At 42.0% G+C, this 27,398-nt stretch overlaps 1 long non-coding RNA gene across 4 annotated transcripts in view; it reads right to left on the bottom strand.

Annotated features, from left to right (window-relative positions):
- Positions 1 to 1,364: 1,364 nt before the first annotated feature.
- LOC116507954 overlaps positions 1,365 to 27,398 on the bottom strand; it is a 77,907-nt gene continuing 51,873 nt past the window's right edge. For 2 of the 4 annotated variants that reach the window (XR_004255253.1, XR_004255254.1), the window contains one exon: positions 1,365 to 1,516. This is a non-coding gene — a long non-coding RNA (uncharacterized LOC116507954). Of the gene's footprint in view, positions 1,517 to 13,392; positions 13,508 to 27,398 lie in introns of all 4 variants that reach the window. The other 2 variants (XR_004255251.1, XR_004255252.1) reach the window with 2 other exon arrangements.

Genomic DNA, 27,398 nt, shown 5'->3' with positions numbered 1-27,398 from the left:
AAACTGTTCTCTCCTCTACCTGTGTTTGCTTGCATTTACTGCCATGTTGGAAAAACTGCCTTTTGATATTGTATATTTATTTCATGCATTATATTATATATAAAAAGAAGTTAATGAATCCTATTGAATCAGTTATCTGTGTGTGCTTTCTGGATGTGATTCTGCAATAAACTCTGACAAAATGTAACAGAATAACAGAGTTGGAAGAACCTTGTAGGTCATCTAGTCCAACCCCCTGCCCAAGAGGAGACCACACACAATTTTGACAGATGTTAGTCCAGTCTCTTCTTGAACGCTTCCAGTGATGAAGCTCCTACAACTTGCAATCTTTTGGTTGATTGTTCTCACTGTCAGAACATTTCTCCTTATTTCCAGGTTGAATCTCTCCTTGTTCAGTTTCCATCCCATTATTCTTTGTCTAGCCTTCAGGTGTTTTGGAATATACCTTGACCCCCTCCTCTCTGTGGCAGCCCCTCAAATATTGGAACACTGTTATCATGTCTCTCCTGATCCTTCTTTTCACTAGACTAGCCATGCTAAGTACTTGCAACTGTTCATCATATGTTTTAGCTTTAAAACATTGAAACATTGAAAACATTAAACAGTTGTTTTGTTAGTCAAAAGTATCCCAGTTCTGTATTGCCTATCTACGTAATGTCTTAATTCTTTATTTTCACCTTTGTATATCTTTTCTAGTTTTGTGTGTGTGTGTGTGTGAGAGAGAGAGAGAGAGAGAGAGAGAGGGAGGGAGGGAGGGAGGGAGGGAGGGAGAGAGAGAGAGAGAGAGAGAGAGAGAGAGAGACTTGCAGTCTAGCAGCTTTTAAGTTCACCCACCCTGTCTCCCCTTCCCACCTTTCAAAGTCCTCTTTTTCTGGAATTGATGGGTAGAATTCAGTTGGGGCTATTGAATGTAAGTGGCTTTCCCACCCTCTCCTCTGCAGACAGAATTCTTCTCACCATCTTTTAGTTCTGCCTCAGGGTGTCCTGCCCATTGACTGACTGCTCCAAGACTTATAGATCCTTTCATCCTGGGACTAGCATTGAGTTGCCTGCCTGCCTGCCTGCCTGCCTGCCTGCCTGCCTGCCTGCCTGCCTGCCTGCCTGCCTGCCTGCCTTCCTTCCTTCCTTCCTTCCTTCCTTCCTTCCTTCCTTTCATCCATCCATCCATCCATCCATCAATCATCCATCTTAAATATATAACTCTGGGTAGCAAACAATACCCAGAAAAACAATATAAAAATCGATTACCAGTTAAAACCCTTTGTGAGTGAAATGGGCAGTTTCTAAATTCGATGTATAAATAAACAAAATAATACAATACAAAGGAAAAATGAGTAAATAACTTATAACAATTCTATAACATCTTGGTTTGGAAGCTTTTATTTCATCTTTTTTATAGTCTTCATGGCCCACTTCATTGTTGCTGCACCCACATGCACATTGGGTTTCTTGCCATGGACACTCTCTTGAAGAAGCAGCTGGTGTTGTTATTCTCATCTTAGGCAGCAATGAATATCTGTAGAGAAGGGGGAAAAAACCCACTTCATTCCAAGCTCTGAGTTTAGCCTTCTACATCATTCTAGCCTGAAGTTTGCAAAACCATAGGGTTGAAGCAGGGGTGAAATTTGATGGGATCAGACTGGATGGACAAACCAGTAGGGATGATTTGAAATAGTTTGCTGAACCAGTAAAAACCACCTCTGGTTGGCCCCACTCACCCCTGCATGCTCGCCTGCTTGCCGCTCACCCCTTCCAGCCATTTGCTCATTCCTTCTGGCTGCCACCCCCACTCTATATATGTTGCCTTCACCACGTGGCCCAACTAATTGCCTCACCTGCTCAGTTCACCAAAGGTAAGCAATGCATGCCACCCCCTTGCCCTTTGCCTTGGGTTGGGGGCTGTGGTCAAGGAATGCACCATTCCCTGGCTCAGGACTTGCCCTGGAGCCATTGGCCACCCACTGCCTACTCTCCCTTCACCATGATACACATCCTTGCTTCCTCCAATGGCTGGCTGCCAGGGAAGGCAAGCTAGGACTGAACTGTCACCGCTGGGCTTCCCACCAGCCTGCATCCCCCCTCCTTGTTGGGAGATGCCTGCAGCTGCAGCCAAAAGGTGCAGCAGCTGCAAGCTTCTTGCAGCAAAAATTACCAGAGCCACTCTGCTTCTTGAACCTGCCTTCACCTTGTTCCATGCATTGGCCGCACACACGTACATTGTTGCCTGCTGCCACTGTGCCAGAGGGACTTTCCTGGGCTTGCCTTCCCTGGCAGCCAGCGGCAGGAGGAAGTTAGGGATGCACCATATGGCAAAGGGAGAGCAAACAGATTAACAGATTGGGCCAGGTCTGGGCAGAAAATAGGTAGAATATAATTTCAAAAAAAAATCCTACCAGGTTCTGTGGGTGTGGCTTGGTTGGGGGGGATGGGTGATGTGACTGAGTGGCATGGGCATGAGTGATGCTGAGTTGGCCACCCCCATTCAGTCACAGGACCCCACCACCACCACCAAGCCATGCCCACAAAACTGGTAGGGAAAATTTTTGAATTTCACCACTGGGCTGAAGGCTGCACCCCCATAAGGTTCAGAGGATCTGGTCTATGCAAAACTACTGCTGGTTCTCAAACCCCAGAAACATCCTGTTTCAGGACCTCTTGCTGCCAACTCTTGGTGCAAATGCTACAGATGGTATGCCTCTAAACACAGCCCATGCTTTCAGCTGCCTCCCATGCCACCTAATTTGAAAAGGCCCCCAAGGGGAAAGTACCATCTGCAGGAAAACTTTCCCCTTAATCCCAATTTAACTGCAGTAAACCAACAGCTGAAGAGTGGTTTGACGTTTTATTGATCTGCGATCACAGGGTACTCCCTTAGAGCAGAAGACAAAAGTTAGCAAAATTTGACAAAGGCAGCTTGTTTCATCTTCTCGTGTGCCCTGTGCTCCTTAGTGCTTATTTGCTTCCCTGCCAGCGTTTTACTTTCTGCATCTTATAAGCAATTACAATTGCTTCTAGCTTGCTCTATTGTTCATCCTAAAATATGGCTTTAGATACATTTGCTAATGCTTGGTGATTTTGGAGTCCTGAGCATCATTATCTTCCTTTGAAATTTAATTGAAATGTTGGAAACTAGGGAGGCCGAAAACCATTGGAGGGATAAAACTAAGGGAGAATTGCCTCGCTTCCTCATTTCCTTTTTAAAAGAAAGTATTATTGACTTTTATCATATTGGATGAGAAGAAACAAAACAAAAAAAGCAATATGTAAAATGGTGCAGCAGAAACAACATGCATGCTTAAACAGCAGCAGAGCTAATTCCATGGAGATAATTAAAATCCCAGCTCAGAGCATCAGAAAGATTTAAGTTTTACATGCTTTAAAGTCTTTTTTAAAAAATAATTAAGATATAGATAATTTCTTAACATGTGAAATGAATCAGCATGATTTTTCAGTGAAGGAATATAACTAAGTAAGATTTGGTAAGGTTGTTGTGTTAACTTGGCAAATTATATCAAAATGTTCCTTTATTTTATCCTCACAAAAACAGCCCTGTGAAATTGGTTATACTGAGTGAGCAATGGACCAAAGTTACTTGATGAGCTTCATAAGTGGAGACTTGAATTTGACTTTTCTCACTCCGGTCTGGCACCATTCTTAATCTTATTCATATCTATTGTTTTTCCTCTCTTAGGTGTGAGCTGCTATTATTGGGGTTACACAACCTTTGAAAATGATTGAGAAAAAATACTTTAAACCTCAAGAAAAGCACATTGTTGTTTTTCTCAGGCTCACATGGAAATCTAGAATATATATATATATATATACACATACATACATACATACATACATACATACATACATACATACATACATACATATATATATATATATATATATATATATATATATATATATATATATTCTATATATATATATAAGCTGCTTTAATGAACAGCAGAAAAATTGTGCTTGCATGAAGTCCAAAACTGTTTTGGAAATGTACAGAACTAATAATTACATAACAATAGGTTTTAATGGCACTCAACTCTTTATTCCTGTACAAACTATATTAGGACTATTTATTTTTATATCACTATGTATTGTCAACCATTACATTTATGTAATAATACTCCCTGAAATAATATAGTATAATTTATATTTAAATGAAATAGTTGGAGTATCATGGGAAGTCTTTATGGATCTCAAGAGGTCCTGGAAGTAATTGTCTCTTCATTAAACCCAGAGAAATGTTTTGTTTGCAAATGTTCCTTTTAGGACTATTCAGGGGGTTAAGATCCTTCCTTCAGTAATTGCTACTCCAGGGGAAAATCTCTCCTCCAACACATCCATGGGTTGAATGCACAGTGGTAAAAGTTAAGATGAAGAGTTAAATACTGATGTTCCCAGATTACCTGAGATTAATTTGTTGGAGAAAAAAATACTATGTCCTTTAGTCCAGGAGAAAAGGAAGAGAGATGATACTATTCCATGTAACCCAACAACCAAATCTTAGTTAGGATTTTGACTCTCTGTAATAGGAAATTTTTACAGCGGCTCAGTGGCTAAAATGTTCAGCTTGTTGATCAGAAAGGTCAGCAGTTCAATGGTTTGAATCCCTAGTGCCACATAATGGAGTGATCTCCCATTACTTGTCCCAGCTTCTGCCAACCTAGCAGTTCAAAAGCATGTAAAAATGCAAGTAGAAAAATAGGAACCACTTTTGGTGGGAAGGTAACAGTGTTCCGTGCGCCTTCAGTGTTTAGTGATGGTGGCCACATGCCAATGGAGATGTCTTTGGACAGGGCTTTGAAACGGAGATGAGCACTGCCCCCTAGAGTCGGGAATGACTAGCACATATGTGCAAGGGGAACCTTTACCTTTAATAGGAAGCTACCTTACTGATTACAATAGAAGGTTTTCGACACCTTTATTAAACTGGTACTAGGAGCCTCTTCTGAACAGAGGCAACATCAAGCTAAACTTTAGTTGATCTTTGGTAGATGTATTTTAAAAAAATCATTTACGTATTTTTTGGATACGTTCTAATTTAATTTTTCAACTGGAAGAGAAACTGAAGAAGGGAGACTGTTACACCTTAGAGGTTAAAATAATGATTATACCTGACAAGAAAATAATTTGTTGCAAGTACCTTTAGTCTTGTGCAAATTTATTAATGAGCTTCATTTTTCCTTCCTGACACTTTTCCCTGTAAAGAATATGAATGCATTCCTGTAATTTAAGTAGGCTCTCATTCCTTTCATATGCACTATGGAATGTGCCTCTTTTAATCTGAATGCTGGAAAAATATGCATTAATAAAAAGATAGCACTAGTGGAAAGCAAGAACTATTGCTTCATTTAGAATAATTTTAACCTCTGTATATTGAAGAATAGTTAAACTAAAACTTAGGGCTGACACTTTTTTAAAAAAAAAATGTTGTCCATGTTTGCAATTGCCTTCTCCAGCTACACTTTGCCCAAAATATGTGTGTGTGTGTGTGTGTGTGCATGTGCGTGTGTGTCCCTTGCATTTTTCTTGGCCAGTTGTTTTCAGAAGCGGTTTGCCATTGCCTATTTCCTAGGGCTGAGAGAGAATGACTGGCCCAAGGTCCTCCACTTGATCTAAGGAAGGATTAGAATTCAAAATCTCCTCCTTTCTAGGCCAGGGGTGCCAAACTGGCGGTCTGCGGGCCGGATGCATCATACGCAGGCCATACTCACCCCAACTCTGAGAAGGGAAAAAAAATATCATGAAAGGTCACGGGACAGCAACATGATGCCGCAAGTTTGACACCCATGTACTAGACTACTGTCTTAACCACGACACTGTTCTTCTTGTGCAGAATACAACTGTAGTACTTTTAAACACTGTAGTTCTTGTGAAAGCTATTTCAAAAAAAATTATGAGAGAGGACTTCCTCTTCTTTTTCTTTAGAGTGGTGATGCTATAATAGAAAAAAATCAGGTTTAGAACCTAACTGTTCTGACTTAGGCTTCCCCAAAAAGCACAAGGCAGAGTCCTGGTCCCGACAAAACCCCTTTTATTAAACGAATGTGAATTGTTCGCATTCACATTCAGCAAGGCCTGGCAAACAGTCTTTCAAAGGAATATTTATGACTATAGACCTTATCTATCTTGGAAACCTGCCATGTAAATATTTTCCAAATGAGGTGCTGTGCAAGGAAAGACTGGGCACAGAGTCTCTGAGATTCACAGACAGATCTTCACACTCCTGAAATAAATCTAATGACCGAACAAATGAATTGTTTCCTACAAAAGCCCACTCCCCTTTCGCTTCTCTTTTATTTCCTATGGGAGGGTCCAATCACCTTCCACCTGTGATTTTATTCCCAAATCTACCCTGATTTCTGAGTTGTTCTTTTCTTCTGGCAGCTCTGCACATCATTGGGAACAGGCTCTAGCTGTTCCTCTGCCTCACTGCTATCTAGCTCTGTAGATGCCTGATCACTGTAAGACAGCCTCAGCTCTCCGTCTTTGCCTCTGATGCATAGCCCTCATCCGTGACTTTTCTAAACTCCAGGATTGGCCCATGCTCCTCCCCAACCTCTTCACTGTCCAACTCTGCTGCCAGCTCCATGGCCGCTCGCAGGCCACAACACTACAAGAGCTGCTTAACCCTTCTTGCTTTAGATCTTGGTTTGAGACCATCAGCACCTTATAGCCCAAAAGCAAATAAGGATGCCAGAATAAATATGCATAATGGATGGCCTAGTTTTCCTGCATAATGGGGGCACTAGGCCATCTATTCAAGATTCTCTCTGATCTTCCTCTGCTTGCCTCCTTACAAAAAATAAATAAATCTTTTTTTGCCATTTTAGACAGCATCTGGATTTCCAGTCTCGTACAAAATTCTGCCCCAATGGAACAAATATGAACATAAACTTTGTGTCAGCCTCTGCTTTGCTACTGCTTCGGCTGCCATTGAAACGGGGAGGGGGGCATGGTATTTGGGAGGGGAATCATTGCTGTGCTGGAGGAAGTTTCTAGATGCTGAACTGACCACCTTACTGCACATGTGGAGGAGGGGTGTTTCCCGCCAAGGCCAACGGTCCAGCATTCCATCCTGGTGATGCCTTTCGAAGTTATCTCACACCCGACATTTGTGGGAAATATGATTGGACTGTGCACGGGGATGCCAAGGGGAGGGGAATGAATTATACATTATATTATTAGCTTTCGCGCCTAATTAACCAGACTCAGCTTAGCTTTGCAACTGTTCATTTATAATTAGTAAAAGTACACTTGATTTCAATACAAATGGAGTCCAGTGGTTTTTTTTCCTGATTACTGAATGAAGTGATGCTGACACTTTGTGGTTCAATACAAAAGAGGAAGAGCCACCAACTTTGGCTCTGCATCCATTATGTGCATTAAAATAGCCTGTTCTGATTGGGTTATGCACAGACTTCTGAGTTGATTCTAGTTCAGACTGTAATACAAAATATCAGTCTCTCATGAAAAAGTTTAAGGGAATTTTAGTACCTGTACTGATAATTTTCTATTCTTGTAATCTTTCTTTCGCCTCAGGTATAGTGTTTTTCGGTATGTCTATCCTATATGTTTGATAACCAAATTGAACAATTTGTACATTGTTTTGTGTGCATTTGGATGTACATTTCCAGTCTCATACAAAATTCTGCTCCCATGGAACAAATGTGAATGTAAACTTTGCGGTTCAATACGAAAGTGCAATTGAACAATTTGTACATTGTTTTGTGTGCATAAATTTACATTGCTTCTAAGTATCTTGTTGAATGCAGACTCCTGGGCCTTCTTTTACTCTACCTAAAGGGAAAGAGAGGGAGGGAATGTAGGCAGAAGATGTTGATTTAAAATAAGGGTTTTGAAGAACAGATGAAACAAACTTTGGCTTAGGGTCAAAACTCTTAAGTATATTGGCTTTAGCTCTGCAGTGCTTGGATGAAGCTGCATGAGCCAGGCGTAGACATTCTCATATTGATGCAGGAATAAAAATAAACACACCATTGGAGCTTTACATTCTTCTTAACAGAATAAATTGAATGGGTCATCTCTCAGAAATCCTAGGCCTACAGGCATCTGCAGAAGCACAGACAAATAATGAAACATGCTTTGTGAGTTTGTGACACAGACTCTGTTATTTATATGTGCCATTGTAAAGCAAGCATGAAAAGGTGGAGTTTTGTCATGTGGGTATCATCATTGGAAGCAAATACCTATACTTGGGAATAAGGTAAGAAAACTGAACATTTTCTGTAAAAGGAGAAATATTTTGGAAAAACTGCAAGGTGAATTTCATAACCAAGCAGGTAAACTAGGCCTATGACTATCGGGAATTTATTTATTTATTTATTTATTTATTTATTTATTTATTTATTTATTTATTTATTTATTTATTTATTTATTTCGTTTGTATGCCACCCACTCTCGAAAGTCTCAGGGCGGCTCTAGATAAATAGGGAAGGGGTGGGGACATACAAAAATAAAAAATAACATTAAAAATTCCACAACATTCATAACTTAGGATGGGGCTGGATAAATCAACAGCGCCAGGCCTGCCGTAACAGCCAGATCTTGGTTGCTTTGCAGAAGGCCGGAAGGGTAGTAAGGCTCCGGATCTCAATGGGGAGATTGTTCCATAGGGCCGGAGCAGCTACAGAGAAGGCCCTCCCCTGGGGAGTCGCCAGCCGACATTGACTGGCAGATGGAATCTGGAGGAGGCCTAGTCTGTGCGATCTTACAGGTCTCTGGGAGGTAACTGGCAGGAGGTAGTATCTCAGGTAACCAGGTCCAATATCATGTAAGGCTTTAAAAGTAACGACTAGCACCTTGAAGCGTGTCCAGAGACCAATGGGAAGCCAGTGCAGCTCGCAGAGGATAGGTGTAATGTGGGTGTACCTAGGTACACCCACTATCGCTCACGCGGCTGCATTCTGGACTAACTGAAGTCTTCAAACACTCTTCAGGGGCAGCCCCATGTAGAGCACGTTACAGTAATCCAGTCTTGAGGGGATGAGGGCATGAGTGTCCATCCGAAGGGCCTCCCTGTCCAGATAGGGTTGCAATTGGTGCGCCAGGCGAACCTGGGCAAATGCCCCCCTGGTCACAGCCAACAGGTGATGTTCTAGCGTCAGCTGCAGATCCAGGAGGACTCCCAAATTGCGAATCCTCTCTGAGGGGCATATAATTTCACCCCCCAGGCTAAGAGATGGAATAGCTGGACCATCCTTGGGAGGGAGCATCAATAGCCACTCAGTCTTGTCGGGATTGAGTGCAAGCTTGTTCGCTCCCATCCAGACCCTGACAGCCTCCAGGCACTGGCACATCACTTCTACCGCTTCACTGAGTTGGCACAGGGTGGACAGATACAATTGGGTATCGTCCACGTATTGGTGGTATTTAATCCCATGCCGGCGTATGATTCACCCAACGGCTTCATGTAGATGTTAAATAGGAGGTGGGACAGGACCGAACCCTGCGGCACCCCATAATTTAGGGGCCTAGGGGTCGATCTCTGCCCTCCAACCAACACCGACGGCGACCTGTCCGAGAGGTAGGAGGAGAACCACCTATAAACAGTGCCTCCCACTCCCACCTCCCGCAACCATCACAGAAGGATACCATGGTCGATGGTATCGAAGGCTGCTGAGAGGTCAAGAAGCACTAGGATAGAGGAGTGACCCCTATCCCTGGCTCGCCAGAGATCATCGATCAGCGTGACCAAAGCATTTTCCGTGTTGTAGCCAGGCCTGAAACCCGACTGAAAGGAATCCAGATAATCGGTTTCATCCAAAGTCCGCCGGAGTTGAAAGGCCACCACTTTCTCAACAACCTTCCCTACAAAGGGGAGGTTGGAGACTGGACGGTAGTTACTCAAAATGGCTGGGTCCAAAGAAGGTTTCTTCAGGAGGGGTCTCACCACCGCATCCTTTAGGAGCGTTGAAGCCAGCCACGTGTCACCTCCCTGCTGCTCGAGACCAGCCAGGAGGGGCACGGGTCCAGTATACAGGTGGAGTCACTCACCGCTCCCATGGCATTGTCCACTTCCTCAGGAGCGACAAGTTGAAACTCGCTCCATAAAATCCGCTCAAGACCTTTCCCAGGTACCTCGACTGGTACCGTACAATTGGAGTCCAGATCCATCCCAATCCAAGCAACTTTATCCGTTAGAAACTGAACAAATTCCTCAGCTCTACCCTGTAAAGGGTCGTCCGCATCCCTCCCTTTCAAGAGGGAGTGGGCTATTCTAAACAAGACGGCTGGGCGCGATTCAGTGGATGCAATAAGAGCGGGAAAATGCGCACATTTTGCTGCCCGTATTGCCACGAGATAGGTCCTGATATAGGCTCTCATCAGTGCTTGGTCAGATTCAGAGTTACTAGCCCTCCAGCGGCGCTCTAGGCGTCTCTTTTGGCACTTCATCTCCCGGAGTTCCTCGGTGAACCAAGGAGCCCTCCTGGATCCACTACCTCGGAGAGGCCATAAAGACGCAATCCGGTTGAGAGTCCCCGCCGCTGCCGCTGTATTCCAAGCCGCGACTAAGGACTCTACCGGACTGTGGATGAGAGCGTCAGGTATTTCTCCAAGCACCATCTGAAATCCCATAGGGTCCATCAGGCGCCTGGGGCGGAACCACCTAATCGGTTCCTCCTCCCTAGAGTGGGGGATTGGTTTCTGAAAGCCTCAGTAGGAAGTGATCAGACCATGACAAGGGCAAGATCTTAATGCCCCTCAAATCTAGATCACGTCTCCACTGCTCCGAGAGGAATACGAGGTCAAGCATGTGACCCGCTGAGTGAGTCGGACCCCGGATTACTTGGGTCAAGTCCATGGCTGTCATGGAAGCCATGAACTCCTGCGCCCCATCAGAGAGTTCACCGAGCAAAGGCAGGTTGAAATCCCCCAGCACCATAAGCCTGGGGAACTCTACCGCCAGCTCGGCTACTGACTCGAGGAGCAAGGGGGGGCTGTTGCAACGCTGTTGGGAGGTAGGTACATTAACAACAAGCCCACTTGACCTCAAGGTCCAACTTCACCAACAGGGACTCACACCCAACAAGCTCCGGAGCAGGGATCCTACGAAGAACTAATGACCCTCGGATGATGACAGCCACTCCCCCATCCCTTCTTTGGGGTTGTGGCTGCTGGAGCACCTGAAATGTGCCTTCTGGGCACATTTCAGTGAGGGGGGACTCCTCCCTCTGGGCCCAGCCAGGTTTCAGTAATACATGCCAGGTCTGCTCCCTTGTCTAATATTAGGTCCCGGACAAGGGGAGCTTTGTGAACCACAGACCTGGCATCTAGCAACAACAGCCTGAGACCAGGGCCCTGACCACTCTCGCCATCTGGTCCTGGTGTGGAAGTAACAGGGCCGGAAGGAGGGATCGCTGTGACATAGTGGACCCTCCTTCCCCGGTAATGGCTAGCCCTGAAGTTCCCGCCGTACCTGCCCCTCCCCATCATGACCGTAATGTTCTGGCCCACCCTCGCACCCGTAGACCCCATTTCCCCTCCTGTAGCCTCCGCTCTCTCCAGCAGGCCATTTATCTCAATCATTCTAGGACGGGAGGTAGGCCTGGGCCCCCTACCACTTCTGCAATAGTGGAGGAGGCACCCAGCTGTACTCCCAGTCCTCTCATACATACACAGTTGCTCACTCATCCATTCCCCACATAAGTCAATTAAAATTACAACTACAATGATAATAGAGATTAATAAAAGTGGGTATAAACATCAGCAATCAAGCATATTGATGATACATTCTCCATACAAAAAAGAAAAGTTGCATGGCTGTTAAAAATGTGCAGAGTTCGTACAAAGTTTGTGGTGGGTTCGCAAAAGTCCAGTCTGCTGAAAGTTAGCGGAGATATAGATGGAGAGAAAGTTCGTCTTCCCTCTTTCTCGTGCAGTAACATGGTGTAGTAATATAGGAGTCCAAAAGAAGTCTGCAGGGGCTGAGTTGGCATCCCCGGGAATGAAATAAATACATGCTCTGAATAACTGGATCCAGCCAATATCCTGATTGCTGTATTTTGCATTAATTAAAGTTTCCAGGCCGCACCATATCATAACAACGATCTCTCATGATGCACCTTGTAAAAGTCCAGCATCACTAACAATATGTGCTGCCACAGAAATAGTGTACCTGCACTAAACTAGGAAGAAGGGGACACCATTTTTCCAGTTATCCATTTATTTATTAAAATCTCTTTATATAAAAGTGAAATGCCACTCACACCTCATCACGAAATCTCCAGAACTGTAAAATCTACAAACTTGAAATTCAGCACATATGTTCCTCTTGGCTTCTAGGTGCTTGCTAAGAAAGGATTTTTCGAAATGACCATCAGATCATCAGTATTCCTTATACAGTATTATATTAACATGCATCAATGCTAAGGAGTTAGATGTTCTACTCCCCCTCCCCACCTGAAAGGAACTCTGTTCCAACTGCCTTATATGGGCGTGGCCTGCGGGCTGGTCTGATCACACGGTTTTGTAGCAAGGCACAGGTATCCACCTAGTCTTTAAATATGTCGAACTCCATAAGGGTTCCCAATGGATTACAATAACTAAAATAAAATTACCATATTTTTCAGAGTATAAGACGCACCGGAGCATAAGACACACTGGCGTATAAGACACACCAGAGTATAAGACGGACTGAAGTATAAGACGCACCAAGATTTTGAAGAGGTACATTTTTTAAAAAAGTTTTTGCACTCTGCAGACCTCCCAAACCTTCTGCACGCCTCATTTTTTGTGAAAAACAGGGCATGTGGAGAGTCTGAGAGGCCTGCAAAGTGCTCATGAAAGTTGGGGGGGCAAAATGAGCAAAAAAGGCCAATTTTTTGGCCATTTTTGCTCTCCCCAGCCCCCAGGAGCACTTTGGAGGTCTCTGAAAGGCTATGCATGTCCATTTTTGTAAAGGAGGTGGAGTTTCAGGAGGCCAAAATGCTGTATTCACTGTATAAGATGCACCTAGATTTTTACCCTCTTTTGGGGGGAAAGGTGCATCTTATACTCTGAAAAATATGGTAATTAAAACCATGTTTAGCAATTAAATACTACCAATTACTCTTTCCTGACAAACACTGTTGATTTTTCTCTTAGATGCACACCTTTGTATTATATCAATAGCAGTTTTTCTGTTTCCTACATACTTGAAACAATATAGTAGAGAAACCATCTTAGAACAATGCACAGATATCATAACCACCTGAGCTATTGGTATATATCTGATATCACCAAATGTTTCCTGCCTTCAAGTCTTTCCAATTATTTCTGTTTGCCTCCTTGTGGACCTCCACAAACATTCCCCGAAAGGCTCACAGCTACAGGGCTGAGTGTAAACCAAAAATAATTTGCTGTTATTATAAAAATTGTATTAACTTTCCTCGCAGTGTAGAGGCCTCTCTTCTCCTCAGAGGTACTTGCCAGCTTCAACTACCTTAAGCAGAATTCAAGGGCAACTCAGATGATCGCTAGAAGTCCCAATCAGGTGATTCTGTAAAACAAAATCTCATTTTCAAACAAGTAATTTCTGAGAAACTTGATAAATATGCACCTGGGAGTGGAGAAATTTTTTTTGTTTCAAAATCACTGCAATATCCCAAGCAATTTTGGACAAAATCATGATCCACATGTCCCTAAAAAAAAAAAAAACCTACCAATTTTCTGATAGAACATTTGGGTTATTTTAGAACCATCTGAATGGTTAACGAATTGGTTATAAAAAATATTTTTGTGGATTAAAGTCCATTTTTTCTGACACGGTTTGGTAATTGAAAAATGATGGGAGTAGAACTTTTAACACAAGGATATTTAGACAATAGACTTTAAGTGACGATAATTTAACAATGCAACCTATAACAAGTTAGTCAAATGCTAATTAGCAGATTAAATTAAGTTCTGCTCCATTAATCAGAAAGCCATAATTCCTATAATAAGCACCTCCTTTCAGTGTTAGTCAAATGGATGGGAAGGATCCATGACCTGAAGAGAAAGTAGAGCAGTCCATGTTCATGTCCAAATGGGAGACTCTGGATAAATTAATAAAACTGGATGGAACTTTTAAGAGATATAGCATAATGAAGCTTGGATTGAAACAGCCCCTTGAAACAAAGCAGTGAATTGAAATGACACTTTTTTTTAATTTTTTTTTTCTCTTATCTTTTTCTTTTATTTTTTTTCATTAAAATGTTTTTATTTTCCATTTTTCATTTTCATAGAGTCACATATATACTGTGCATAACCGGGGCCATACAACATTAAACAATAATCACAGCAGTTCCTCTTGTCAGCAATACCCCCAGAAATATAAATAAAATAAAACTCAAACAGAAACCCAATACATCTCTTCCGCTCTCCATACACCTCTTTCTTCCGCCCCCCTCCAACTTACTATCGTCCCTCCATCATTCCCCTCTACCCTACTTCCCCTCCCCCCTCTACCACTTCTCTCTCCCAGTCCACTCCCTCCCTTCCTTCTCACCCTCCCTCCCATCCTCTCTCCCGCCCTCTCTACCCCTCTTCCTTCTATCCCACTCCTCCTCCCCTTGGTGTATTTCTGTTATATGTCAATGTATTCAGCTTGTCCTATTTTTACGGAGAAATTAAAGAGAAACAGTATACATGTGAAATCGCATTACGTTGAAATCTAACTCATAGTATATGTCCCCCCTCCCCGCTCCTCCACCCTAACACCCCACCTCCCTCCCCCCCCCGACTTCCCAGAGCCCGTACACGGTATAGATTTTTAACAAACACAGTCTAAAATATATTGAGACAAAAGAAATAAAAAAAGAGGTTAATAACATCTCTACATTGATCTTAGCTTCTTCCTGTTACACTAACTTTGAACAGTTTAACTCATTCCTGATCCTAAGCATAGACTATCTGGAATTTCTTAGTCCCGTATTTGTTTTGTATATAGTCAATCCATTTTTTCCAGTCTCGTTTATATCTTTCATTTGAATGATCTTTCAGATATGCCGATATTTTAGCCATCTCGGCTAAGTTTGTAACTTTCAATGTCCATTCTTGAGTTGTAGGCAAGTCTTCCTTCTTCCAGTATTGCGCCACCAACAGTCTTGCTGCCGTTATTAGGTGCAGAACCAAGTTAGTCTCTACCACTGTAAAGTCAGTACATATACCTAGTAAAAATAACTGAGGAGTAAACTTTATCCTTCTTTTAAAGATATTTTGCATAACCCACCATATTTTTATCCAAAATGCCTTAACCTTTTGACAGGTCCACCATATATGAAAATATGTAGCATCGAGAGAACCACACCTCCAACATTTAGGCTGTACATTCGGATACATAGAAGCCAGCTTTTTAGAATCTAAATGCCATCTATAGAACATCTTATAAAAATTTTCTCTCAGGTTTTGAGCTTGTGTAAATTTCACATTTCTTACCCATATTCTTTCCCATGTATCCAACATTATTGGTTCTTCAATATTTTGAGCCCACTTTATCATACAATCTTTAACTAATTCTGTTTCCGAATCCATCTGTATTAATACATTGTATATCCTCTTTATATGCATTAAGCTTTGATCTCTTATTTGTTTAAACAAATTATCCTCAACTTGGATAAAACCAATTTTTGATCTATTTTCCACCTGGCCCGTAATTGCCCATACTGGAACCATGTTTGAACTACCTTCTCCTCTTTTAATACCTCTAAAGATTTTAGTTGTAGAACCCCCCTTTCCAAAATGAGAAGCTGTCTGTAGGTAGTTCTATCCTGTTTTTGTGCTATATTCATATTTTCAATCGCATGTCTAGGAATTGCCCACATGGGTATCTTCTTTTTTTTTTCTTTTTTTTTTGAAGCACTGGAATAGAATGGCCTCTCCACTTTGATCTGGACATTTCCACAAATAAAAGTGTTCAACAGAATTCAGCCAACCCACTTTGGCATTTGATTTGAAGTTTCAAGGGGAAGCGATTGGATTTTTCCAGGTTGAATCTCCTCCAATTGCATTGTGTTACCATTTGAGTGGAAATAGTACCTCAAAAAAGCAAAACAGGCTAATACAGATCGTCCTCAACGTACAACTGCAACTGAGCACAAAATTCATGTTGCTCAGTGAGAAATTTGTTGTTTGCCCCGTTTTACGACTTTTCTTGCTGCCACATTTGTTAAGTGAATCACTGCAGTTCTTAAATTAGTAACACAGCTGCTAAGTGAATCTGGTTTCTCTATTGATTTTGCTTGTCAGAAGGTTGCAAAAATGACCTCAAGACACTGCAACCTTCATTATGTGAGTCAGTTGTCAAGCATCTGAATGTAAATCATGTGACCATGGGGATGCTGCGATCATCATAAGAGTGAAAAACGGCCATAAGTCACTTTTTCCAGTGCTGTTGAAATTTCAAACGGTCACTAACTGAACTTCTGTAAGCCAAGGACTACCTGTATTTGCTGGTTTTAATACAACACTAGGAGAGGAATGGCAAAGCCCAATCTATATGTAACTCAAAACAACAAAGTATAGATTGAAGGCGCAATTTTTGTAATATTGTGAAGTGTTATGTTTTATTTTGTCCTTCCCATATGCCTTCCTCTTCTACCTGCATTACAACACTTGACACTGGACCTTAAAATGGTTGCAGATCAAGACAAAAGCCTTTAATGTTTTAATTCATCAAAACAGTTTTATTACTTTCAGACTTATTACTAAATTTCCCATAATGCATGTAGCTGCTCACCTACAAGCACACCAAAACCAGCATGGTCACAGTTCAGTGATAAAACATCAAGGATTCATAAGCTCTAGTCACACGTGAACATTTGCCTAGTGCACGGGTGTCAAACTCATGGTGTCATGTTGATATCACGTGACGTATCACAATATTTTTCTCCTTTGGGGAGATGGGGTGGGGGTGGACTCCATGTGATGCATCTGGCCCATGGGCTGCCAGTTTGACACCCTTCATCTAGTGCAGTGGTTCTCAACCTTCCCAATGCCGCTATTCTTTAATACAGTTCCACGTGTTGTGGTGACCCCCAACCATAAAATTGGTGTCTCGGTTCCTAAGACCATAGAAAATATGTGTTTTCTGATGGTTTTAGGCGACCCCTGTGAAAGGGTCGTTTGACCCCCCCATAGGGGTCCTGACCCACAGGTTGAGAACCACTGATCTAGTGCAATAAAGAACTATTATGAGGACTCATATTATTGGGACAATATGCTGACACTTAGAGAGTGCTGCAAAGCACCATGAAGTGGTATATGTCTAAGCACTATTGCTATTAACTTTGTTTGGTGCAGCGATTAAAATACTAAATTGTTAACAAATTTTGTGGGGAGAAGAGGTAATATTATGGATGTTTCCTTGAGCTTCTGGAAAAGGAGGGAGCAAATTATTTGATGAATCAAAGAAAGAAAAAGCAGCTAAGGACAACATGTAGGTAAGAGAAGAACATGGAAAGATCATTCCTTGAAAGGATGGGGAAGGGGGTGTTTCTTATCCTATTGCTGTAATTAACAGCAGCATCACATGTCCTCAAAGTGGACAGCTGTCTTTCTTGGACCCAAAACCTTAGCTCATCTTTTCATTCTATCACTGGCCACATTGCACAGGGGACTAAACCTCGCTGCCGAAGTGAGAAGGGCATGAAATGAAAAGGATCCAAAGTAAAATGAAAAAGGCACTGAAACATCGAACGAGCAATAACATCAGGCACCCACTGCCTCTGTCAGAGTTATGTAAGGTTTGGCGATACACTTAAGTCAACAATAGGCCAAAAGAAGAGCGGAGGCTTGAAAAAGAAACAGCTTTTTTATTTTTGATTAAAGCAAAGAACTGGGTAGATCATTCCATGAACATGCAGACAAGGTGCATGTAAGGAAAGCCACACCTTGGGGAAGGTATGGCGTCCTTTCATACTTTCAGCTTATTATCCAATTCTGGGCCCCTGGCCCATGCCTTCCTTGTAGCCCTGCATTGGCCGTGCAGCAAGGAACAGGGAGGTTGAGTACTTAGCAACAGAGGGCTGGGTGCTTAGCAACACAGGTATTTGCCCAATATAACCCTGCCAGGCCATGTCATACCCCACACCAGGCACTGAGCTGTACACAAAAACAAGATAACAGGAGTTAGATCACTGGTGGAACCAAATGGCAGAGGCAATCCTAATTCTTATAGGAGCAAAGCAATTCTTACAGAAGCGAAATAGCAAGTTATTATTATGTCCCAGTAATTCTACCCATTCTACTATTATTATGTCCATTCAGTCACAATGCACATAGAAAACTGGCTACACAATGCAGTTAACAGAATAACAGACAGAAAAACAGAGTTGGAAGGGACCTTGGAGGTCTTCTAATCCAACCCCCTGTTCAAGCAGGAAAGCCTATTCCAAAAATCATGCTGGACCATGCTAAGACCCAAATATTCCAGTATTTTTTCTTATAATGACCAATCTCTGAAGGGTTGTTGACAGAAGATTTGCAGAACTGTGCTGATTCTCCTTCAGCAATTATTGCTCCTCCATAGGCCTACTTATTTTTGCAAAGATTACTATTATTACAATCTGCCTGCCATAAATATTAATCTGAATGGGTACATAATTTTCTGCATTTCCCCTTGGTCCCTTTTACAGGTGTAACTGATCAGCAAAGTTTGTTCAGGAGTATCAATTTTTACTATTTAAGCAACAGTAAATCACTTGTCAGCAATTGAGGAAAGGTAACCAGAATCTCCAAAAATTGGACAGGTTGCGTTCACAATACTCTGTGAAACCCATAATATTTCCCATTGTTCCAAGAAGTAGCACCCAGTTGCTTCCCTAGTTGGAGAGATCTAAATGGCCACATCTGTTTCTGCTGTTCACTCACAACAATTATTGTTTTACAATGCTACTTACCTCATGCTGAACTTGTTGATTTCTCTATGGTCACCATTGCATGCAACCTCCTTCAGGTTATTAAAACCCAGAGGTGGTATTCAGTGGGTTCTGACCAGTTCTAGGGAACTGGTAGCAAAAATTTTGAGTAGTTCGGAGAACCGGAAAATACCACCACTCTGGCCCCGCCCCCAATCTATTCTCTGCCTCCTGAGTCCCAGCTGATCAGGAAGGAATGGAGATTTTACAGTATCCTTCTCCTGCCACACCCACCAAGCCCTGCCATGCCCACCAAGCCATGCCTACAGAACCTGTAGTAAAAAAAAATTGAATCCCACCACTGTTAAACCTCATGAGAAACTGTTACCAGCTGTAAAATCACCATTTGTCATTCGGTTCAAAGGGGCTGGAATCAGAGAGCTCTTGCAAATCTGCAAAATCATATGCAGATTACAAGCCATTTTATAGTTAAAGCTCCTTTTTTTCCTTTTAAAAATGCCATGCCATCTTGGATTTGATCTGAGTGGTGAATAACTTCTTTTGTACAACCCTATGTTTTCTTGTCAGAGAATCTATTAAATGCTTCTCTCTCTTTAGAGAAGGAATGTTGGTGAACAATGCTCAGCAACAAGAAGACACAACAGTCAACTATGAGACACGCACATATACGAACACACAGACTGCCTGAATGCAACAGTGGGTGGGAAGCTATTAACCCTGGAAATCAATAATACAGTGTAAACCTAATAGCAAATGATGCTTCTCCAAAGACAGATCTCAACACCATTTAAAAGTCTCAGTAGCATGCTATAGAAAAGAAATATTAAAATAATTGATTGATTTAATTATTCTTGATAAAAAACTTCTTGTTAACTTTAAGCCAGCAGAGCATTAGACCTGCAAAACTTAAATGAAAACCGCTATATTGGTTTTAAAAAGGAGGGTTGTTTTTTATCAATCATTCAGTGAGTCCCCCTCACTGAAATGTGCCCAGAGGGACTTCAGGTGCTTCATCAGCCGCAACCCCAAAGAAGGGATGGGGGAGTGGCTGTCATCATCCGAGGGTCATTAGTTCCTTGTAGGATCCCTGCTCCGGAGCTTGTCGGGTGTGAGTCCTTATTGGTGAAGTTGGACCTTGCGGGTCAAGTAGGCTTGTTGTTAACGTACCTTCCTCCCAACAGCGCTGCAACAGCCCTCCCCTCGCTCCTCGAGTCAGTAGCCGAGCTGGCCGTAGAGTTCCCCAGGCTTATAGTGCTGGGGAATTTCTACTTGCCTTCGCTTGGTGGACACTTTGATGGGGCGCAGGAGTTCATGGCTTCCATGAAAGCCATGGACTTGACCCAAGTAATCCAGGGCCCAACTCACTCAGCGGGGCACACGCTCGACCTCGTATTCCTCTCGGAGCAGACACTCTCGTCCACAATCTGGCAGAGTCCTTAGTCGCGGCTTGGAATACAGCGGCGGCGGGGGCTCTAAACCAGATTGTGCCTTTACGGCCTCTCCGAGGTAGCAGATCCAGGAGAGCCCCTTGGTTTACTGAGGAACTCCAGGAGATGAAGCGCCAAAAGAGATGCCTAGAGCGCCGCTGGAGGGCCAGTAACTCTGACTCAGACCGAGCACTGATGAGCGTCTATATCAGAGCCTATCTTGTGGCAATATGGGCAGCGAAATGTGCGCATATTGCGCTCTTATTGCATCCGCTGAATTGCGCCCAGCCGCCTTGTTTAGAATAACCCGCTCCCTCTTGAAAGGGAGGGATGCGGATGACCCTTTACAGGGTAGAGCTGAGGAATTTGTTCAGTTTCTAGCGGATAAAGTCCCTCGGATTCGGACAGATCTGGACTCCAATTGCACGGTACCAGCCGAGGTACCAGGGGAAGGTCTTGAGCGGAGCTTATGGAGCAAGTTTCAACTTGTCATGCCTGAGGAAGTGGACAAGGCCATGGGAGCGGTGAGTGCCTCCACCTGTATACTGGACCCGTGCCCCTCCTGGCTGGTCTCGACCAGCAGGGAGGTGACACGTGGGTGGATCCGGACGATAGTTAACACCTGTCTCCGGGAGGTATCCTTCCCGCTCCTCCTAAAGGAAGCGGTGGTGAGACCCCTCCTGAAGGAGCCTTCTCTGGATCCAGCCATTTTGAGCAACTATCGTCCAGTCTCCAACCTCCGCTTTGTTGGGAAGGTTGTTGAGAAGGTGGTGGCCTTTCAACTCCAACGGTCCTTGGATGAAACCGATTATCTGGATAACTTTTAGTCCCGTTTCAGGCCTGGTTACAACACGGAAACTGCTTTGGTCGCACTGATCGATGATCTCTGGAGAGCCAGGGATAGGGGTCACTCCTCTATCCTTGTGCTTCTTGACCTCTCAGCGGCCTTCGATACCATCGACCATGGTATCCTTCTGCGACGGTTGCGGGAGGTGGGAGTGGGAGGCACCATTCTTCGGTGGTTCTCCTCCTACCTCTCGGACAGGTCGCAGTCGGTGTTGGTCGGAGGGCAGAGGTTGACCCCTAGGCCCCTCAATTACGGGGTGCCGCAGGGTTCGGTCCTGTCCCCCTCCTATTTAACATCTACATGAAGCCGCTGGGTAAGATCATACGCCAGCACGGGATTAAATATCATCAATACGCGGACGATACACAGTTGTATCTGTCCGCCCCGTGCCAACTCAGTGAAGTGGTAGAAGTGATGTGCCAGTGCCGGGAGGCTGTCAGGGTCTGGATGGGAGCGAACAAGCATGCGCTCAATCCCGACAAGACCGAGTGACTATTGATGCTCCCTCCCAAAGATGGTCCAGTTATTCCATCTCTCAGCCTGGGGGGTGAAATTATATGCACCTCAGAGAGGGTTCGCAATTTGGTGGTCCTCCTGGATCCGCAGCTGACTCTAGAACATTATTTGTTGGCTGTGACCAGGGGGGCCTTTGCCCAGGTTCGCCTGGTGCACCAATTGCGACCCTAAATGGACCGGGAGGCCCTTCGGATAGTCACTCACGCCCTCGTCACCTCAAGACTGGACTACTGTAACGCGCTCTATATGGGGCTGCCCTTGAAGAGTGTTCAAAGACTTCAGCTTGTCCAGAATGCAGCCGCGCGAGCGATTGTGGATGCACCTCGGTACACCCATGTTACACCTATCCTCTGCGAACTGCACTGGCTGCCTATTGGTCTCCGGACACGCTTCAAGGTGCTAGTCGTTACTTTTAAAGCCCTACATGGTATCGGACCTGGTACTTGATAGACCGCCTCCTGCCAGTCACCTCCCAAAGACCTATTAGATCCCACAGACTAGGCCTCCTCCGAATTCCATCTGCTGGCCAATGTCGCCTGGCAACTCCTCGGGAGAGGGCCTTCTCTGTGGCTGCTCCGGCCCTCTGGAACGATCTCCCCGTGGAGATCCGGACCCTTACTACCCTCCTGGCCTTCCGCAAAGCAGTTAAGACCTGGCTGTTCTGGCAGGCCTGAGGCTGTTGAGCCATCCAGCCCCACTTGAGATTACGGCTGTTGTATAATTTTACATTGTTAGTTTTTTTTGTATCCCATCCCCTTTTTTATTGAGAGCGCCCTGAGTCCCTCGGGAATAGGGCGGCATACAAACCCAATAAAAATCCAAAATCCAAATCCAAAATTTACCTGTCAGTTCCTACAATTTTTATGGAAACCTACCCCAGAGAAATCCTCCTTTCACAACACAAAAGATTTGTCCATTCAGTGCTAACTTAGGTGAAATATCTTTTTTCACAAAAATGTTCCTTGTCCATTTTCTGATAAGCTGGTTTTTGCTGTAAGCCATAATCATAACCGTTTCTGTCATCCTTGAGTATCTAGTACTTTTTCAATATGATTTCACCTCCTCTTGCCTACTAAAAAATATTAGTTCAGGGAATAGTATTTCATCAGTGCAAAGGGTATGAGTGACAAACAACCTTCAATAAAAAAGTGTAAGGTAACAGCTGCTTTTAACAAAACTTAATTTGACAGTCCCTGTAAGGAAGACATGGTGAGGAGCGAGTATGACATTAAATGTCATTTCTCTTTTAATCTCCTTGGTATTTAAAAAGCCTCACCTTCAGCTTTTTTTATATAACATGGATGTCTCCCTCTGACCTTGAATATCCATGAATGCTGTAAGAATTGGACATTGCCAGTTAGCCACAGAGGAGAAAGAGAAAAGAAGTTATGGCTAGCAGTATCTTCTACAAGAGACAAAATCCTGCTATCAATAGGTCTCCAATACCTTCCATTAAAGCAGAACTAAACAGTCTGCCTTTGAATTTCTGGGGAAATTTAGTTGCAGAGCTGAAACAGAGTGAATCCTGAATGAACCAACTTAAATCCAGTTGCCAATAAAGCCCAGGATTCTGATGAAAGATTTGTTTGCAAAATATGTCTCAAATGGCTGGTCTGGAAAAGGTTTATAACAAGCTGAGGTTTGCATTATTAAACCGAGGAAGGTGTAATTTATTGGAAATCTTGGTTCAAACAAAGGCATTAGATCTCAACTAGTTTTAAGAATGGATACAATCCATAGCTAAATCAGCTACCCTATGCCACAACAAACCTTTAATGCTTCTAATGCATGATGGATTCAGAAGTAAGAAAGGAAAAGATGAAAAGAACCAGAAAGTATCAAATTAAGAGTTGTCAGAAAAGGATAAAAATATTAGAGGTGCACAAACTATTTTGTTCACAAGACTGGGCATGAAACTTCAGAAAATGTAAATAGATGTCTGTTTTGACTGTTTTGAGTATTTTTACTGCTTCACACTTAAAATATCAGTTTTGAGCACAACACATTATGTTTTGAATCAGAATACTACAGTATTATAATTGTTATTGATATCTTATTGCTATCTGTTATCTTTATTATGATTCTGTGCTTGAAAACTACAAGTCAAGCTCCTAAAATTCCTACAGCTGCTTAAAATTAAAAAGAGCCCTTATATCTCTGAGAAAAGACAAGATTATAGATAGTTTTGCCCATCCCCACCAAAAGAGTTTATAATTTCTGTTGAAAATTTTGAGTCATTGTGATCCACATCTTCTGCCATAGTAATTGTAGGTTTATTTATTGCCAAATGAACCAAGAGCAAAATATCCAAGAAGAGTAGATTATCCCATCCTGGACTGCATATAACTGCCATTTTTTCTGACTTTAAAGAACTGAAAATCTTGTTTTTCCCCCATTTCTAATCTATTAGCTGACTTTTTTTTAAAAAAAAAAAGTTGTTTATTACTTCAGTTCCAAGGCTGCCTGACTCTTTAGCAACTTTGGGCATCTTACAGATTAAAAAACAAAACAAAATACATTAAGAGAAAAAAACAAACCAGAACCAAAACTCAACAAGTCAATAACCAACTAACCAACTTAAGTGGCTCAACCACCATTCTAGTTAAGAGCCTAGGAGAACAACCAGATCGTAAACAGTTTCTGAAAGCTGGTGGTAATAGTCTTCAAGGAAATACCATTCCACAGACCATGAACCATCACTGTGAAGACATGCTTTCTGGGTCCCACAAGGTGACACTGCTCAATAGATAAGACTTCGAGTATGCCCAGATGTGTGACTGGACAGGAAGAAATATATGGAGACAGGTAATCCTTCAACTAACATCTTATGCCATGTAGGACTTTATAGGTGATAACCAACAATAACTGGATATTTGGGAGCAATATTCTGTGTGGAATATTTAAAGGAAATTTACTTGTAATATTCTTAGAAATTGCATTTTGTATCAAGCAGATCATGATATCATTTATTTTACATGGTAATTTGATTGTCACAAAAACACTGGCTATTCAATGTTATTTAGGAGCAAATACACGCCTGACTCTTCATATTTAAGTTTTAAATTATATGTCAAATAAAATGATGATGGAGTTTTTCAACTTCATAAAATAAAATATTTTCATTGCAAGGAAACTAAATAGCCACATATAAATTTTTAACAAGACACAAACATTTACATTTGCAGTTTCTAAAATCTGGATTTTATTTCTGAGATAACTATTCTCATTTCTTGTTTTACATTTTATTTTACACTGGTATTTTTTTTAAAGCAGCAATTGTGGAAAATCTAATTTTGCTGTTGACTAGCCTTGGAAGACCAGAAATGAGTTCTGACAGTGACCTAGCTTTGCCTGGACAAGTTTGGGCAAATCTGTATTTTTGTGCACAAGTGCTCCAAAATATCTGATCCTACTTCACAACCCCTGGGAGGATAACCACTAGAGATAAATCACATTTCCACACAATTCAGAAGCGGCAATAACAAACTAAGAAGGAAACGAAAAGACCAGAACACATTCCTACACTCAGATAAGCAGGGATTAAGACCAGAAAAACAATCAAGCAGAAAACAATACTCTAATCAAGGAACTATCAAGGAGAAAACTACACCCTAAACAACACTGGCAAATGCAACCTATTGTATGTAAAACAGGGAGTGAACCCCCATGCTGACTAACACTGATGATGTTGCCTAGTCAGGTAATGATACATCTGCAAGCAAACAACCAAGCTCTGAGAGCACCAAGGACTCCACAGCTCAGCCATGAGCTACGTATATTCTCTTCTATTGAAATGCTCTCTTGTAACAATATTTTCTGGAAATAGTATGTTTATAAGAAAGAACTGTCTTGCTCCAATAGGATTGGTCTGCCACACTCATTCTGGCAGAAAGAGCCTATTGCTGATCCCATCAGCTAAGGAATTTCAACTGGTGGGGGTCTAGAAGAAGAGTGTTTTTTGCCACAGCCCCCACCCTTTGGGACTTCTTGTTGCTGGAAGGGAAATCCTCCAGATAAAGGAGATACACATAAATTAAAGTTGTGTATCTATTTCCTAAGAAAGTCTGTTTGGAATAATTGAATAAATTGAATTTATTCTTTGGTGATTTTTTAGTTGTGACCAAAGGTAATATCTTTCTTTGTTTATGTTTTGTTGCTTGCACAAATGCAATTTACCAACCACACTATTCATTTCTGTTGAATATTTTATTGTTAAGAAAACTACTATATGTTAGTTTCATTGTGATTAGTGTACTTTTTTAAAAAATCCAATCAGATTGATCTTTTCTTCCCTCCCACTTCTAAGTTGTCATCTAATTATTTCAAGATGTCCATATTTGTGTGTTTTGTGACAAAGAAGCTTCTTGAAGCAACAAAGGCACAAAAAGAGAAGAGGTTGATTAACGTGTAAAGAAATTATTCTGGAAATTAAATGTTTGGCCATTATTTACTACAAGATTGATTATTTCTTTACAATTCATTCTCCCAGTTTCCTAACAGATGTTGTCATTTAGTTAAAAGGAGTTTCTTATTATTAAACAAATCTAATTTATCTGTTTATACAAAGGAGAATTATTCTTTCTATTCTGTATAAAGATATGTATGAAGGTAACTAGAAGTAAAATCTGATCTTGAATGTTGTGGCTATAAAGTTTTGAAATTCTGGGATTATAGAATTAAAAAATACAGAGACCATTTTATTAAATGTCTTTATACACTTTCACAACTAGGGTTTTAGAATAATTAACAGGAAGAGGATGCAAGAGTATGTTGAATCCATAATTCAAAACTTACTTTAATGAAGCTCTATTATCTATATAGCTTCATCAAGTAAGTTTTGAATATAGAGATTTATGCTTCAAGCCTTTATTTCTAAACAATATATTGATGTTAATAAAGGGGGGAAAGTAATAAAAAATGGGTGATGGTTGAAGGATGAAAATGTTGTCTGCATGTAACATAAAATTACTATATTATCCATGCACTTTACATGCTAAAAAAACCATTTGAAAGCAGCCAAATTGTCTCTAATTATGACGGAATTGCAAGATTATTAGAATCTCACTTGGAGACAACTCACTAAAGTCAAGACCACCTTATCAGTTTTCATAATGAAAGCAATGACCTTTCTTTTAAATCTTGTTCTGAACCAGAATTTCAAAAGAATACATTTCCTGAAACTTACTTTATCAATATGGATTACATTTTTCAAAAAGAATAGTTTCAACAGTCTATCACAAAAATCCACTGTCCCCATGTTTTAAATAAGGATTTATTTTCCTTATAATAAGGGTATTATTAAATTAAAAAGTCATTAATATGAAATCATTTAGTGTGAATCACTTATCTGAATCAGAACAATACAACAAATAATAATAAATTATGATCTTGATCCAATACATTCTAGGACAGTGATGGCGAACCTTTTAGGCACTGAGGGCCCAAACTGGAATGCCAGAAACCCAAATACCAGCTGGCACATGCCTGGTTTTTTTTTAACCATTTTTGGCTGTTTTGGGATTGTTTTCAGGCCATTTTTCAGACTGTTTTTGGACCATTTTCAGGCTGATTTTTGGGCCATTTTCAGGCTGTTTTCTGGCACTCCAGCACCCGTGAAGAGCAACTGGCCAGTGCACACCAGAAACCAGAAGAGCAGATGGTGATGGTGCGCATGCCCACAGAGAGGGCTCTTCATGCCATCTCTGGCACATGTGCCATAGGTTCACCATCACATAGGTTCTAGGA

Source organism: Thamnophis elegans, chromosome 4, assembly GCF_009769535.1.
Source record: "Thamnophis elegans isolate rThaEle1 chromosome 4, rThaEle1.pri, whole genome shotgun sequence".
Classification (NCBI taxonomy): Eukaryota; Metazoa; Chordata; class Lepidosauria; order Squamata; family Colubridae; genus Thamnophis; species Thamnophis elegans.
Note: the sequence above shows the minus strand (reverse complement) of the source record. Positions and strands in the feature narration are given on the sequence as shown.